Genomic DNA, 17,006 nt, shown 5'->3' on the forward strand with positions numbered 1-17,006 from the left:
AAGTTTTCTATTTGCATTAGGTTCAGCTGGAAAAGGACAGCTGAAAAAAAGAGGAGTCAAAGACAAGTTTGCATTTGCAAAATTAAAAAAGATCATTAGAGGCTAAAATAAGACAAAGATCTTAATTCATATCCTATAACTATGAACAGATGTGATCGTAAAGACAGTGGTATGTGACAGCATGATGACAGTACTGCAGAAAGGAATTATATGCACGTGTGTGTGCACATGCGTATGTATATAATGCCTAGAGTTGCTTGGCCACTTCTGCAAGTAACTCCAATCAATGAAATGTATATTCTGACACATGGACATGACTTTAAACACTTGGCAGACTTTGCTTATGTTGTGCATCAAATGTGTTTGTTGAATGCATGACTCTCATCTGAGAACCTTATAGCATCTAGTCAAGAGGATGTGTCATTAGTGATCGTGTTCTAGTTGCATTATTTTGAAAAATCAGAAATGCCTTCTGAATATTTTTTCGTAACTGTCTTGAAGAATGTTAGATAAGTTGCACAATCATTCTAATGAATTCTTCAGTCACTGTTGTAGATTCATCTCTAAATGAGGCTGTTCTGGAACAGCCCAACAATAAATCTTGTAGCCTTGCTATTAACAGGTCAGCCACTGGCAAGGAAATGCATGTAGATTAGATCCCTGAAATAGTAAATGAGGATAGTGGATACTTCAAGTGACACATTCATGGATTACCTGCTTAACATGAATACAATAACCCATACATTTTTCAGTGTTGGAAAAAATATGTTATATTCAGCAATAAATAATTATTCTTCAAAATCTAATGAGCCCTTAGGAAAAAGACATTGCAGTAGACAGCATAAGCTGACAAAAAAATGCTTAGAGTGAGTAGTAGTTATTATCTTTTAAGAAGTATATGAAGTATAACTACTCATTAACATGTTCCTGCAGTAAGAAAGAAATGAGTTTGCCTGTATTGAGAACATACCATTGTAAAAAAAGTGAAATGAAAAAATGAACTTATGTAAGGAAATATAAATGAATGTGGAGAGGAACTGGAGTTTTGAGACCTGGTTCCATATTCCTCTGCATTCCAAACCACAATATTGTTGTTAAAAAGCAATATATTTTCAGTGTTAATCACGAGAGAAATGAAAATAAACATTCAAATACAAATAGAGTTTTAAGTGTTCTCCATAACACTATTAGCAGGTATACTTAGGAGGTATATTCATTACTGCTTATAGTTAAGTAAAGCAGCTAAAATTATCCAATGAGTAGTGATAAGCAGAAGCCACAGGAAGAATGATCAAGAAAGGAAGTGAAAATGCATATGATAAATAAAGAATAGAAGAAGGTTGGTTGTGTCCTTCCCATTCATGGATCAAACTATGTGAAGTGGTAATGGTTAACTAATACCCATACAATGCTTATGTTTTATAATTCATATGTGATAATACGTTTAGCACATATTACTGCCATTGGAAACATATCACAAAGGTGTCTTAGTTGTTTTGTTGTTTGGGTTTTGTTTTTTTTTTAAATATCCCTGATAACTATGACTCAATATCAACTGAAAGGGAAGAGAATTTCATTTCATTTCCCTAATTGTAAAATAATGCATTTCTTTAAAATGGTTCAACTTTGAAGATGGTCCCAGAGTTTCAGCCTGCCTGCTCTCTGAGCTAAAATAACAGGATACGAGCCAAGTGAAACAGGGCAATGTTCCTGAGTTTCCTAAGGCTGTAGAGTTTTACAGTGTCTGAATTCTATCCTCGGAGGGAAAGGCAGACACAGTTTCCATGAAGTGTAGTAAAATTCGTGAGGATATTTCTGTATCTGCACTTTAATGTCAATTTCAATGCCTTTGTTTCAGCCTTTATACAGAACTTCTGTTTTGCCCTTGAGCCATTGCAGACAGGGAACCTAGGAGTCACCTTTTATTATTTTTCTCCAGTGCTTCAAAACTGTTGAGTTCAAAATATACAGAAATATTAACCGATAGTCATGATTTTTTCTGTAAAACATGAATGAGAAGGATGACTTAGTAGTGATGAACATTTTTATCACTTTCAACACTTGTCTTGGAAATCTTCCCTGTGGCTTTTCCTCTTTTTTCCCAGGTCCCAGGAAACGTTACAATTTTTGTAATGTGTGTGGTACCCCTCTCATGTGGGTGGTACGCTTTGTGGGTGGTACCCCTTGCCCCCACATACTGTTCCAAAAGTCTGATACAAAATTCTTAGATCAAAAACACAAAATTTCCAATAATGCAAATACAACACTAACCATTTCTAAGCTAATACCAGGCCACACATTAAAATGACATTAAAAATATAGTCAAAATACTAGTGCAAGGTAATATTGCCTGAAGGAGTAGTAACATTTGATAGATAGTGCAGATACATTCAGCAGCCGTGGGGACCCTGCATCTTTCTGCCTACTTAAGAGGCTATGGAAGAAAAAATGATCTCCTAAAAACTACTGCTTCTATTTCAGTTCTTCCACTAAAAGTCACTGTCAGTTTCTTAAACTTTTCTTCAATATATTTTGAAAAATTCTCCTGACATTGTACCAATGAACACAAATACTATGATGCACAATGCTTCTAGTCATAACACCTGTTAGTCTTTTATTCACTGATATCTTGAAACATATTTTTTGTCTCTTTTACATTTAGGTGAGATCTCTCTTTTGGCAGAAGCTAATTAATCTCACAACTTGAAAATTGACAGTGACTATGTAATAATTTTGTTGTCTAAGTATTGCAATGACACCGGAAACAAGAGCAACTACTTTAAAACAGAGAAAAAATCACAGCATGCTGTTGCTGGTCTTGCTCGTGAAGGTCGGAGATTTAAATGCCCTCTTTCAAGACAAAAATGCACATTATATTTCCCATATGAGCAGCCTATTTTCACGTGTGACCACGCTACCTCCCCTTGGAATTAGAAGGCAGTATTATTTTCATGATTGTTAAATTCTTTGGCTTTTCATTCTACCTGCTCCATAATATAATTAGCACCATATCTAATAGCAGCAAGATGAGTCTGCAAACCCTGTTGTGCCAAATATGCAGAATTGAGCACTGCATGGGAAGTGTAATTGCTGAGCACTCTATAGAGCATTCACTGCTTGACTCCAAACTGGGAGGGGCTGCAAGCAAATTAGAAGACAAGTAGAATTGAAAATGATCTGGACAAGTAGGGAAAAAAACTGAAGGCAATTCTTTGAAGACAAGTGCAAAGTATCATGCTTTTTATGATAGGAATAATCAACTGCAAAGTAGAAGATGGGTATGCCCGGCTTGGCAGGAGTTTTGTTGAATCTGTCATTCTGTTGTAAAGAGGAAGAAGAAAAGTAGCAAACTGTAATGGGTACAGTAGAGTTTATACTCTTTTTAATGTAAGCTCAAGAGAAGTTTCAGTATTATCTTCAGGTGTGGGTACCAAACTGCAATATGGAGGAGAACAGAAACAGGAATGAGTAGGTTAGAAAACAGGATCTTTGAGAAATGATTACAAACCTTAGATTGTTTTGTTTAGACAAGTTAATTTATAGCTGCTCTGCTGAAACCAGCAGAACTATTTCCTGTCAGCTGACTCATGAAAGCCATGAGATTGCTCTTATCCTGTCCCACTTGCAAAACCCCCTGCTTTTGGCTTAAATGGGTTTCATGTACTTTCCTTCACAGCTGTGGCAGGCAAAGAACAGGGGAGTTATCCAAGGTGAGTTGATGGGTGGATAAACACATGACCTGGAACAAACTTACTATTTTTTTCAGTGGATGCACCTTGAGAAGAGACATAGTAATAGTTTTCATGTGTTAAAGATTACTGCAAAGAGGAAGGGAATACATTAATCTCTATATTCATTGTGTATAAGAGAAAAAGGAAAGGGTGTCAACTATGGCGTGAAAAGTGTAGGTTAGACATTAAGAAAAGAATTCCTTTACCAATTGTTAAGGACTGAAGTGCATTTCCTAGGAAGGAAATATAATCTCCATCAGCAGGGGCAGTTAAGAGTACACTAGGGAAGTATCTGTCAAGAATTGTGTAGGTGTAGTTGATCTTGCCATGAGGATTTTTTCTGGAATGTTTCTGTTACTGTGGTTTTGGTTGCAAGGAGCTGTGGGAGCAGATCTGCCAGGGGAAGTCCACACTGGAAAGACCTATATGTTGTCTGCCTGTTCTCACACAAAAAACCCCCCACTTTTAATTTGTTTTAGATCAGTGAAAATGAAAACCTAAACAGTAAAACTTCTACAATAAAACATCATATATATGTTCTAAGCCAGAAAATGGCTACTGGTGTCTGATCATATGTGAATTCTTTTAAATTAAATGCACTGACAATAAAGGCAAGACAGTTACATACCTAGTGATGCAAGCTATTCCAACTTTTAAAGCTTAAAGCTGGTTTTATTAAAAGCTTCAAGGACTTTCTGAAGTAACAGTATTGTTCTGTTTTGCTTTTAAAAGTAAGTTTACTCTCTGATACATACAGAGCAATGCAAAAGAGCCTCCTGCAAAAGTAGTCATAGATTACTATTTTCCTGTTGGTATATTTTTTACAATGCCTTTGAAAAAAAAAAATCATATTTAGTTTCCTTCATATTTATTTTACTAGAGTAACTTTAAAAAAGACATTTAGTCAATCAATCACTGGCGTATTCTGGCAAACAGACAGCTAGATAAAATGATATCAGATAATAAGAAACTCACATTTATCATACTGACTGATTTTTCAAAACATTCAACTACACCAAAACTAAGTACTATCAATCTTTGCCTGGTATATAAATCTTCCTAGGAACATACCCTAACAGAGTAGTTTCAAATGGAACCTGCTAATTTCTCTTTCCTACCACCTGAATGCTTTTATTGCCATGGCAACTAATAAGTTCTAACTCCAGTCAAGGTTGAATGGGAAAAAACAATGTTTTGTAACCAGCTGATGTGCTTCCAAAATGACATGAAGGGCAGGCTTTTGCATATTGTTAATGGTGCATATTCAGTACATAATTTTTAGCAATGCTAGTTAATGAAAGACTGAATATCCACTGATTAAAGATATGTCAGAATGAGTAACTATTAACGTAAATCTGTAGGTTTATTATGAGAGAGATTTACTTTACCACTGAAAAACCCGTGTCTGGGTAGGGAGACTAAAGTGGAAAGAAATGGCTCAATCTCACTCAAGCTGGCACAGGCAGCTCAAAACAGTAGGAAGTTTGGGGTGGTTATAAATCAAGGTGGGCAACAGGCAACTGGTTTAGTGCATCAAAACTGTTAGCCCCAGAACCGTCAAGGCCTAGATACATCACACAGTTACTCAAGTGCCTATGCATGCAGCCAAACTGGTATTTTGGTGCAACTGGGTGGAAAAACCACCACTTAACCTGTTTCTAAACCCAGGGATGCCTAGGTTTCCTTTCTGGGAAATTAAGTTCCAGCTGGGCTGGGCTGAACACCCTGTTTTGAATTAAGTATTGCTATGAATGAACATGAGGGCCCACCTGATGGTCAGACTGTTAATCTGTTGATCACACTTTGGTGGCATTCTCTCTCATTTTTTTTTACAGCAGAGACCTGGATATAGGCACCTAGCTGCAAGCTACGGTATTCCCTGCCCTTTCCCCAGTATTTAACATGCAGCTGCAAGATAAGGTGTGTCTCTAGGAATGCTGTTCCTTTTTCAGAAAAGAACCCTGAAAGCTTGGCACCTATCTTGTGTATTAGATGTAGATTCTACTAGACAGCTGAATTTATAAGCGTTGTTGAGTGCAAGGCCTCAAATCTTGATCTTCTGTGATTTACAGTAATGGGAATTTAGTGGTTCCTTTCAAGTACATAGAAACTTACGTCCCTGGTTTCTTCTGTATAACAAGTTGTGAAGAAAGATAGCAATTAAAACTGTATCTGAAGACTTGTCTTTCTTTGAGGACACAAGGATTCAGCAAAAAATAATTATTACTTATTAGGTTCTTTGGAAATCCTGACCCTTTGGGGAAGGGAGAGAAGAAGAGAAAATCCAGCATAATGTTAGATGGAAATGTTTGTTGTTTCCTAAAAAACCCTTGGTTCCCATTTCTCTCTCAAAACCCCCACTTTCTGTCAAGCAGAATGGTTAGGAATAATTTTCATTTTTTTGCAGCTAAGAAGCTAAAGGACCGAGGAGGATGGGATGGCAGATGAATTGTCTGTCTTACTGATAGAAATTTGTGGGTTTAGCAGAGTTTGTGGGGTCCATAGGAGAAATGCAGGGAAACACAAATTGTAACAAGCCCAAAAGCACATGTGAACTACTATTGAACCAGAACAAGAAAGACTGCAGACAAGATGTATAGAATCTGAAATCTGCACTATCTGAATTTGTCACCCAAATTAACTGCCTGTGTGTCTCTGGACTCTCAGCAAGAAGAAATTATTATAGCTGGTAGACCTAAATCACAGCTGCTTAAAATACTGTGACCTTGCAAAGGAAAGGAAGGTAGTATTTTTAACCTAATGTCCTGGTTTCGGCTGGAATAGAGTTAATTTTCTTCCTAGTAGCTGGTATAGTGCTGTGTTTTGGATTTAGGATGAGAATGTTGATAACACACTGATGTTTTAGTTGTTGCTAAGTAGTGCTTACACTAGTCAAGGACTTTTCAGCTTCTCATGCCCTGCCAGTGAGAAGCTTGGAGGGGGCACAGCCAGGACGGCTGACCCAAACTGGCCAAAGTGCTATTTCATACCATATGATGTCATGCTCAGTATATAAACTGTGGGGGAGTTGGCTGGGGAGCAGCTATCGCTGCTCGGGGATGTGATGGGCATCGGTTAGCGGGTGGTGAGCGATTGCATTGTGCATCATTTGTTTTATACATTCTTTTATCATTATTATTATTATTTTTTCTTCATCTGCTGTCCTATTAAACTGTCTTTATCTCAGCCTATGGGTTTTACCTTTTTTTCTGATTCTGGGGGGGCGGGGGAGAGGGTGAGTGAGTGGCTGTGTGGTGCTTGGTTGCTGACTGGGACTAAACCACAACAGTCCTTTTTGGCACCCAACATGGGGCTCAAAGGGTTGAGATAACAACAGATCTGATCAGAGTGTGTTAAAACATATTTGTTATAAGCATTCATTATATTAGTTTAATAGTTGCTGGTCACAATGTTGATTTACTTGCTCTCAAAGTTGTTGTATTTGTTCTCAGAGTGGTGTGATGTAACACCTTACTTGCCATATATATTGTTTATCAGTATTTATGTCCTGTTTATCACCTCTGGGAGGTGGATTAAGGTTATCACTTTGCTGTACTGTGTAACACTAGCTTATGGTATGATAAAATTGTTGGTCGTGACATCAATCTTTGTAAGCAGCATTGACATCACCTCTGTACTTCAGGAGCCATCTATCGGAAATTATTAATAATTACACTTTTTACTTTTTCTCCTCAGAGAGCCAACCTACGGGGGAGACACCCTCCATCTTCCCCTTCTTCTCCAGGCTAATTACAATAGCTCTTGAGAATTTTGAATATCCTTGGGATGTTCAAACCAGCATGGTCCTATTGCTATGTCTCCTGAATGTGTGTCAGGTCTTGCTTAAGGTTAAACAGCTATTTAAGAATACTGCGGTTACTCCAAACCCCAGCAACAGGCACTGAGGTTACTCCAGACCCCGTGACAGGCACTGTGGCTACTCAAGCACTGGCAACAGGCACTGCAGCTGAACCAGAGAACCAACCTGTGCTGGTATCCGTCACCCCCATACACAAGAAGAAAACTTGGAAGCAAAAGTCAGCTTGTTTAGTAAGGGATGAAGAAGCTTATCCTAAGAGGGAGCAGAAGGAAGCAGCATACTGCCCCAGCAGACTACTCTAAAGCAGGGCCATCAGGAGAACAGGAGGAGGAAGAGGAAGAATTCCCTGCTTCCCCCCGAGAAAGAACTCAGTGGGAAGGTTCCTCCTCTTCCTCACAGGGAGAGGAAGAACTCATAAATGAGATGGTAACCACCTGATCTCTGTCGCAGAGTGAGCCACGAGATATGTGAAAGGATTTCAGCTATCATCCTTGAAATTGTTCTTGCTTGCAACAGACTTGCTTAAAAATGTAAGTCAGAAGTTACTTGTGTCTTACACAGCTTTCACAGTGGCCTGACAAGCCTGGAGAGGGCTTGTGTACCTAGTGGTGTACCTGACTAGTGCCAGGCCACCTCCTGCAATTCTCTGCTGAGCTCCCTCTACAGCTTCACCACAACCTTTCTTGGGGTGGGGGTGGGAGGGAGGAGAATGGATGAGAAATAGAAGACTATGTCTAGGAGGGAATTCAAGACAACGGGAAGAACAAGGGGGAATCCACTATGTTGGAAATATACTTATTTCAATTACCTGCTGAAGTCTCAGCAGCCATAAGAAAGAATTAGGCTGCTTAACCTGGGTCAGGAAAGGTGGAAAGGAACTGAAAAGGAAAACAAAAAAGAAAAGGAGGCAGGAATCATGTCCTAAGGGTTTGTTTGTTTCTGAAAAATATGACTTAAAGGTAAATTTTTCCCTTTGCTCAGGATAAAGGATGAGATTTCTATGAGCTTAGTTTGACCCAGTTACAGAGTAATATAATCAAAGATGCACCTTTGCTTTAACTATACTTTTGCCTTTCAGGTTACAGGTGTATCTATTGTATTTGGAAGTTGGCAGAAGAGGGGTTAACTACTTCTTTGTGAAAAGAAGCAATACGCACAGCTGTCTGCTCTTGGGGCACAGATTTGCAGGCTAGCAGAGTTAGGCCAGCTATGGAGAATTAATTAATCTTCCCAGTTCAGTAAGAGACTAAAGTTCTATTTGTTTATTTATTTATTTTTGTGTGAGAGTAGTTTTTTGTAGAAGTGGGGTAGAGTAATTCTTGTTGTTTGTATAGGCTCACTTTGCATTTTAAACTATTCTTTTCTGTCTAAATACCATCCTGTACTGCTAGTAGTTTGTACAGAGCAAGACAGAACAGGATTTCCAATGCCTTTTTTTTCTTGTAAAGGAATCATGTTTATGTAGATTTGGATCTCGTTTTGCAGTCAAAATGCTACATGCATACCCCTTAAGTAGGGCTACAAAATGCTACAGACCAACTTGACAATTTCGGGGGACGTACAGCAAGCTTATTTGTGGGGCTAGGCATATAATTTCATGTGCTTTTTCTCTTGGGATTCTTCATAGATTTACTTTTAATGCAGAATATTATTTATTCTGGAAGTGTTATTTTTTTGTGCCATACTTTCAGTTAATTTTAAAGGCTTATTTTTGACTTGTATAAACTGGAAAGAAAAATGGATGAGGGAACAAGGATGTAAGCTCCTTTTTTTTCTCAAAGATGAAATCTTTGATATCCCACTAACCAAACATGATTAATAAAGCCTAGGGAAAGCTACAGAGAGTGGATGAATGAAAAAAATAAGAATAAGATAAAGACTCTTCAGGTGAGAGAGAAAAGTATCTATGAAGAGCTGATTGAGGGCAAACATTAAAAATCACCTTCTGACAGAAGAAATAGGGCATTTAATCTAGTAATGCAGGAAAAAATTGGTGAGAGCTATTGTCACATATTTCCAACAAACAGGAAAAAGAAGTAATAGCAGATTTTGTCAGGATTAGAATGCAAAACACTGTTACATTTGCTTGCTGCAGCTGAACAACAGGCTAGTAGATTCAAACCAATGAAATAATAAAGGGATAGTTGCCAAAGGGAGAGATTATATGCAGAAGTATGGCAAACTTCAAAATCAATGACAAATGTCTTTGAAGGCTGAAAGAATAGAGAATGCTTTGTAATTATAAATTAGAAATGCAAAGATTCATTTAGGTCTAAACTAAAGATTATAATTTCTAGTTATTTGGATAAATAACACAATTCATCCAGCTATTTAACAGCTTCCTAGGATGAATTAGTGATGGGTGAAGGGTTCAACTTAGCTTGCCTGCCTTTTCAGTGTTTCTTCAAGAAGGTTTACACAGCCAGCTTATTCCAGAAACTGAGAATCAGAATCTAACATAAAAAGGAAGAAATCAAAATCATTAGGCTCAGCATGTAGTCTACAAATTAGTAATTGTCACAAAAGGTAGTTCTAAATCCAGAAGAAGGAAATTAGTAATTTTATAACATGAATAAACAGAAATCTTTTTCAAATGAAGACGTACCTGTTGAATACATGCTGTGGTAGGAGATGGATTGAGCAGGAAGCTACTGCTCTGGAAGTGGCAGAATACAGTATTTGAAGCAAAAGAGCATTGTCTTGAAAAGAGATGTTGAGGCCTGATTCAGAAGCATATTTTTGCCAAGAAAGCAAATTTCCAGTCCTTCTGTGCTTTGAATACTTCCAACTCTATTACTGATTTACAAGGAGAGAAGAGGAAACCGAGTAAAAAGTTTTGTCTGACAAAATTTCTTTGAGGAGTATTAAAATACAATCAAAGTGGTTTTGCTCTAGTCCTACCTCAGATTTTAGTTGTTATATACAGCAATTGGAGAAACAGAAAGAGTAAAAGAGGTTTTCCAGGAAAATGTGTGTTTGAATAGACTTTGCATACTGAACTGTATTTTTACTATTTTGAACTTAGAAAGGATGGACTTTTGCAGGTATTAGTAAACTTTTAGTTTCAATGAATGATTATTCTTTTTGGAAAGCTTTTTTTGTGCTGGTAAGAATGAGTTACATTAATTGGAACATAAACTCATTTCTTGGGGAGTGACGGGGGACAGGACATTTATCAGACTATGGTCTTGGTAGCAAAAATACAACAGCAAACAAAATTCCATAGCAGGCAGATAATATACAATACTAAACCAAGTCCACAAATTATTAATTTTGTAATAGTTGCTGTAGTCTTACTCTGGTATATTAATCTAGTAGCTGATTTGTACACTAAAGGAATTACAATACTTCAGTAAGAGGTTAAGCAGAAGAAATAATCCATAACAATAGCAGTAGTAGCAAATTGTCTACATAAACCTTAATAAAATCAATCCTGGTAGCTGAACATGTTCTTAATTAACTTTATCCAGGTTTCCCAAAATGCAAAATAAGAAAAGGCAAAACTGCTGACTTAAAACCTAGTCAAGTACCATGTGAAATGAAACAAAAGGTGAGAAAAGATATTGAGAAATAGTGCATCTGGCTTATAATACATTCCACAAACCAATATCCTGGAATATTATGTGTCTGGTGTTGTGTTTCAGGCCTAATTTTCAATTTCTGTGGAGGACATGGGAACTCAAAGTATGGCTTTTCTTTTTCAAAGCCCTGTGAAACTTGAAAAATTGGGAGGGGAAATAAACCTCTTTGAAGAACAATGATAAATTAGAGACTTCATCTTTTTGTTAGGCATGGCTGATTGGCAATGGTGAAAGGTGCAAAAGATCTTCTCTTTGCATAGTCTCAGTCTTGGTTTTTGGCTTCCTTGATACACAAACTGTTTAGGCTGCTTAACACCAGGAATGCAAATGTAGGCTTTTTTTGCAGGAGTGATCCAGGAGTGTATAGTTGCAGATCCAAATTTGTTAGGGAATTGGAGTAAGGTACTGGATGTGAAAATTTCTGCAAAATATTCAGATTCAGTGATGCCTGTGCAAAAACATTCACTTCCACCCTTTTTCTGGAAGGTCTTTTGGAAGGTGGTTGGGAAGATGGCAATGTACTCTGTGTAGCCTCTCTTCTACTGACTCCCTTGAAGAATTAGCCAAGCTGCTAAGTGCCTTTGAGCCTCTTATCTTCCTCTTATGACTTCTCAGTATGAAGGCCAAGCTAGACAAGGATCCTCTGTTTTTCTTTGGGGAAATCTTGGTGCCAAGTCCATAACTAGCAAGAAATTATGGAATTGTGACTACTGTTGTCCAGAATGCCTTGCAGTCTCTCTCCTCAGTTCTTTGACTACTGCATTTGTATCAAACTATAATGTATTCTATCCTTAATGAAAGATTGGTAGAAGAAATATTTGGTTGATTTATTTTTAATGACTTGAAGGTCACCTAGACAAATCTTTAAACACCTCAAATACAATCTGAAGAAATATTTTGGCCCAGAAGGCAATGTTTTATACAGAAATCTAGTCTGATGGTAACTTGTTTGTTCCTTGGGTTCATTATTTAATGTTTTCTGATATTAACTGTAACGTGCTCTAGTAACAGAAATCACGATTGCTTATCCCAATGGCAATAGTTTGATGGAAAATGCAACCACAGTACCGTTCTGTATGAAAGACAAACTGTTAGTGTTTGATCAGTGTACAAGAAAGGAGAAAAAGAAATATGAGGGAATAAAAAAATAAAATCTGGAAGGAGGGAGAAATTAAAAGCTAAAAAATGCAGAAGGAGGCTAGTATAACATGTCAGGGAAAGAAGACTTCTTCCTCATCCTCTTTTTTTCTGCCTGCTGAGGCTTGTTCACTATCTAGTCCTGAATATTCACCTGCTAGAATTGAGTGTCATTTGTGCAAGCTAAGTAATAAATCCATCAGTAGGATTTTTCTTTAAAATAGGTAATTTACCATGTGGTTAAAATATAAAAATATAAGAAGAAAGTGTCAGACATAAAAGGATAGAAATCCGAATAAGAACGTGAGCTAAAGTATATTAGATATGCCTACCGAATTCAGAAAATTAGGGACTAGCCCCAGATACTAACCTGAATAAGCTCTGAATTCACTGACTTGAACAACAGAGCTCTGATGTGAAAGAATTGACTCCATCAACATGATATATATCAGGCTGCAGAGCCTATACATTGGGGTGAAATTCAATGCTGTTCTTCAAAGAGCTGCAGCTTGTAACTCACACGCATGGAGTGGCCCATGGCAAAATTTGAAAGCCCCAAGGAGCTATCTAAATTAGTGCAATCTGTCTCTGCCTACAGGCCAGCAGCACTGCCCAGTTCTCTGCAGCTCTACCTGGTATGGTGCTGTATTTGAAAAACTTGTCCCATTTTCAGGCTTGTCTCAGGCATGTCCCTTTATGCAGGGTTTGTGAGGCACTCTTTAGAGGCCCACTTGTGACTTACCAGTACTTTATGCCAAACCAATCGTTTTACTTAGCTGAAAGTGATGAACAAAAACCTTACCCCAGGAGAACAGTATTGACGGCTTCAGATATACAGGATAGAACTGTGTCATTGGATGATACTGATCTATTATTACTACAAAGAAGAATTGATTCTGAATAATCCATGCCATAAGGTATAAATACTTATCTTTACACTACACAGTTGTAACTTTGATGATAGCAGAACAGTTCATGTTGCAAGACTAGAAACCATGACAGTGCCTGTTTAAGCTGTTGAGGAATCTGTATGTGAATGATCTGGTGAGATCATACATATTAGTACAAACTACAGCAGACTTAGGTCTCAGGTATCTGCAGTAAAGTTAAGAAGTATATAAATCAGGGTGGAACTTGTGCAGGTTCTAAAATGTAAACACAAATGATAGTTTTGTGCATGCTTAAATAATTTGGGATCAAATTTTGAATAACTGTCATGAAATTAGAGCTATTAGAATGGCTGGAAGCAATTGAATTGTGAGAGTCTCTGATGGAATACATGGAAAATAATGATTCAGAACCATACAACAGGTGTAAAATTGTACTAAGAAGTCACTCAGATAATGAAGGATTGGACTTTTAGTAAAGCCTTTGACACTGTTTCCCACAGCATTCTCCTAGAGAAACTGGCTGCTCATGGCTTGGATGGGTGTACTCTTTGCTGGGTAAAAAACTGTCTGGACGGCTGAGCCCAAAGAGTTGTGGTGAATGGAGTTTACTCCAGTTGGTGGCCAATAACAAGTGGTCCGCAAGGCTCTGTGTTGGGGCCAGTTCTGTTTAATATCTTTATTAATGATCTGGACAAGGGGATTGATTGCACCCTCAGTAAGTTTGCAGATGACACCAAGTTGTGCGGGAGCATTGATCTGCTTGAGGGGAGGAAGGTTCTACAGAGGGATCTGGACAGGCTGGATCAATGGACCAAGGCCAATTGTATGAGGTTCAACAACGCTAAGTGCCGAGTCCTGCACTTGGGTCACAACAACCCCATGCAACATTACAGGCTTGGGGAAGAGTGGCTGCAAAGCTGCCCAGCAGAAAAGGACCTGGGAGTGTTGGTTGACAGACGCCTGAATGTGAGCCAGCAGTGTGCCCAGGTGGCCAAGAAGGCCAACAGCATCCTGGCTTGTATCAGGAATAGCGTGGCCAGCAGGACTAGGGAAGTGATTGTCCCCTTGTACTCAGCACTGGTGAGGCTGCACCTCGAATACTGCGTTCAGTTTTGGGCCCGTCACTACAAGAGAGACATTGAGGTGCTGGAGCATGTCCAAAGAAGGGCAATGAAGCTGGTGAAGGGTCTGGAGAACAAGTCTTATGAAGAGCGGCTGAGGGAACTGGAGGAAAAGGGGCTCAGGGGAGACCTTATTGCTCTCTACAACTACCTGAAAGGAGGTTGTAGCCGGGGGGGGTCGGTCTCTTCTCCCAGGTAACAAGTGATAGGACGAGAGGCAATGGCCTCAAGTTGAGCCAGGGGAGGTTTAGATTGGATATTAGGAAAAAATTCTTCACTGAAAGGGTTATCAAGCATTGGAACAGGCTGCCCAGGGAAGTGGTTGAGTCACCATCCCTGGAGGTATTTAAAAGATGTGTAGATGTGGCACCTAGGGACATGGTATAGTGGTGGACTTGGCAGTGTTAGGTTAACAGTTGGACTCAATGATCTTAAAGGTCTTTTCCAACCTAAATGATTCTATTATTCTATGACCTTCAGCTTGTAGACTTGCAAAGCATACTGGTTTCACTGAAGCCATGTCAATTTACACCATCTGACAAATTTGCTTTAAGGGTGTTGAATAGAAGCTAAGCTATTTAGAAACACCAGCAATAGATTACATGTACAGTGTCATCAGGATAGATGCTTACCACTTGAGAAACAGTCTTATGTCAAATACCTGAGAAGAAAATAATGATTTTTTTTTTTTAAGCTTGTTGTAGCAAAAGACATCTTCAAGAACAATGCCTGAAAGAATTCCGACAGCTACAATAGTATCTTATAATATATATTTCTAAGTGATTGTTGATACTGTCTCAGATGCCAGCAATAAATCTATGCCAGAGAACCTAAGGTTTAGCATAGTGTTAGAAATGCACAATCCTGAAATCATGGAAGAAATTTAGTCATTGATACTTTATTTTGGAAATGGGCTGCCTTCTAATTTTTTTAAAGGCGCTATACCATGTGAAGATCACTGAATTCGAGCCTATGTTCATCTTTTATAGCCAAAAGATGGGCTCTAAGTGAAACAATCTTTTCAGACCAAAGAAATCGCTCCTTTTAAACTAGTGCCAGTCTAAGAAAATAAGGACAATCATCCTGACAACTGTAGAAACATAGATAGAAGAGAAGTATAGCCATATCTAATGTCATTAAGATGAATGGTCCAAACAGTAGCTTGTAAGAAAGGAATCAGAAGGAAGATGTGTTAACATCTTTGATTTCAGCTAAACTCTACTGGAGCTGTTTATGCTTTTAGACAGAGTTAATTTTCCCCAGGAATGTAGCATTGAACCTTGTTTACATATAGAACCAAAATTAAGGAACAGATACATCTTTCTAAGTAATTGGCTGAAGCTTTATTTATATAGTAATCTGACAAAAATAGAGTGGCTCATAGCCAAGACTATTTCATTTATACTAAAAGAAAAGCTATTTCAATAGGTGATTTTTGGAAGAAAAAGTATTTAAAAACTATTTTCTGTGCTAGTTATTCTAAAACTTTTACTTCTGGGTAATCTTTTACTATTCACCTGAATTCTTGCAGACAAACATATTTCTGACTTCTGACTGGGAACTTCAGAACTTCTGGCCTTTAAGACCTGCCTGCCAGTTGTTCAAGAGTACAGTTTCTTTACAGATTTTCTTCAATCACTGACTTCACAGTAACAGCAAGCATTTAACTCAGGCTTCTTTTATAATATAAATAGTTCAGAGAATCATAGATCTGCTTGATTGGAAGTGACCTCCTGAGATCATCATCTTCATCTCCTTGTACTGAGGCTGGAACAAGAACTCCTATTCTTAGAACCTATTAAGGAAGGGATTCCATAGCTTACTCTGACAGGTTTTTTTAGTGCTTATTTTCAAAGTTGCAGTGTTGTTTCTAATACCTAACATATCTTTTGTCTACTGAAACTAAATTGATTTTTTTTCTTGGGCTGTTCCAATGGAAAACCAATAACTGATCATCATCTTGCTTACATTTTCCATCTGCTGCTCTTTTGAGGGTGGTCTCTAGATTTCCCTCCTTCTTTGCAATTCAGGGTTTGGAGTCTTGGCTTTGTAGGGTCTCTGTGAAGACCCTGTCAATCATCTATCTTGCCTGTATTGGACACCATGCAATATGCCATGTCACTATCATCATTGTATAGGAGAAACTCTGGGCTTTTTTGTGCTGCTGTTGCACAGCTAATTGTTGTGACTCTGTTAGCTTGCTGTGCTCTGGGAGCCATGCTCTTGCCTACTCTTGTTCATGTCTGTCTTAGTAAGGATACAATGTGCCATCTGAGACCTTACCACAACAGTAAATACATAGGAATAACTATAATACAGACTGTAAGGTAGCTAACTTCCTTCCTTCCACACAACTTTTAAATATTGATTCTTCCACACCCTTTTTAGGAGTTTGTCATTGTTGACTTACTTTCAGCTTGTGACTCACTGTCTCCCCTATTTTCTGTAGTACTGTTACCTAAGCAGCTGCTCTCTCTTGTGTCTTAGTCACATGGTTTCTCCTCCTCATCTTATTCCCTTTGAAACCGCTTTGAAAATTTAAGTCTGGCCTCTTAAAATGCTTTCCATCCCACCGTTTTTGGTATCAGTCAAATACAGTCCCTTCAACTTTTCTAACTATAATTTAAATGCCCTATTAAAAAAGTTGCACAGAAAATATAATCACAAAAGCAAATCCTAGGGTAAGTCCCTGTGTCACAGACAACTGAGTTCATAGTTGACATAAC

The sequence above is a fragment of the Ciconia boyciana genome, chromosome 7 (genome assembly GCF_034638445.1).
Source record: "Ciconia boyciana chromosome 7, ASM3463844v1, whole genome shotgun sequence".
Taxonomy (NCBI): domain Eukaryota; kingdom Metazoa; phylum Chordata; class Aves; order Ciconiiformes; family Ciconiidae; genus Ciconia; species Ciconia boyciana.